The sequence below is a fragment of the Octopus bimaculoides genome, chromosome 14, assembly GCF_001194135.2.
Source record: "Octopus bimaculoides isolate UCB-OBI-ISO-001 chromosome 14, ASM119413v2, whole genome shotgun sequence".
NCBI classification, from domain to species: Eukaryota; Metazoa; Mollusca; class Cephalopoda; order Octopoda; family Octopodidae; genus Octopus; species Octopus bimaculoides.
The window spans coordinates 37637648-37639178 of NC_068994.1; the positions used below are offsets into that span (position 1 = coordinate 37637648).

Here is a 1531-nt window from a genome sequence, read left to right on the forward strand (position 1 = left end):
TATATATATATATATATATATATATATATATATATATATATATTGCAAGAGACAAAGAGATGAAGAGAGAAATATACTATTCCTGATTTCAGGATTGAAAAACTAAATATGTAGGAATAAATAACAGTATTGTATAAGACATAAAAAATTTCAAAGAAATTCCAAAATTTAGTTTTACTACTTTTCTATACATCAACAAATATCAATATTACAATGTGATAGAATACTGTTATTGCCTCCAAATCACAAAATATTTTATGACAATACAATATCTATATTGTTTGCTACTTCTCAATATTCTGATATCAATTATTTTTTTAATATCCTTAACTTGAAAAGTAATAGCAAATAACAAACAAACTATAAAGAAAGATATTTACCAGCGATGCCCAATCTTTGCTTCTGTATCATTTCAGATGTGTATCCTGCTGTAGAGTTGTAAGGTAACTGCTGCTGCTCTGTGCTGGCAGGTTTATGTAGCATGATCTGTTGTTGGTTGAGGAGTAGGAATGGTTGAGTAAGTGAGAGAGAGAGAGAGAGAGAGTGAAGGAGAAACTGAGAGTGACAGAGTAAGACAGACAGATACAGAACGACACAGAGGATGAGGGAACTGTGATATGAAAGAATGAAAGAGAGAGTTTGGTAGTTTCACTGAGTGAGAAGTGTATGTCTGTCTATATTAACTGCTGCAGCCCAATGATTGGCAGGTTATGGTTCCCATTGAAGGGAGACAGAATAACTATCATAGACTTTACTTTGCGCACAAGTTGATTTAGCAGAGAAACTTATATGTACATTCATACATACATACACATACATACATATAACATGCATGTATAAGTATATAAATATTTACACACACACACATACGCACACAAACACACAAATACACACATGCATATATGTATGTATGCATACACACACACACACACACACACACACACACACACACACACACACATATATATTTTAAATACATAGATACAACAAAATCTGTGTTTACCTATATATATGTGTGTGTGTGTGTGTGTGTGTGTGTATCCATGTGTCTATATATATGTAAATATATATAAGGATATGATTATGTATGTATATATGCGTATCTACTTCTGTCTGTCTGTCTCTCTCTCTCACACACACTCTCTCTCTCACACACACTCTCTCTCTCTCTCTCTCTCTGTATGTATATATATATATATATATACAAACACACATGAAGGTATGCTGAAAACTTCCTCACTTTGGGTAAACGAAAATACAGGAGGATCAGTTAATTATGATTTTAATCAACATATTCCCTTCTCAGATTTACACACTTATTGCAGGGGACCATCAGCTTTTCTAAGCCCTGTAAAAGAACTTGGAAGGTTGGGCCTCCAGCCAGGCCTTTCACGATACCCTTAAAGCCAGGAACTTTTCTGCACCCCATCATGTTTGTGTGTGTTTATATATATGTATATGTATGTATATATATGTATGTATATATATATATATATATATATATATATGTATATATGTATGTATATATTAT

General features: G+C 32.4%; 1 protein-coding gene across 2 annotated transcripts in view; it reads right to left on the minus strand.

The window, feature by feature from the left end:
- The window catches only part of LOC106875855 (protocadherin beta-15), a 126131-nt gene extending 125610 nt beyond the window's left edge, over positions 1 to 521 (minus strand). For both annotated transcript variants that reach the window (XR_008265552.1, XM_014924152.2), the window contains exon 1: positions 381 to 521. The gene's annotated coding sequence lies outside the window, so the exon portion shown is untranslated. The remainder of the gene's footprint in view (positions 1 to 380) is intronic.
- Between the last annotated feature and the right edge of the window lie 1010 nt (positions 522 to 1531).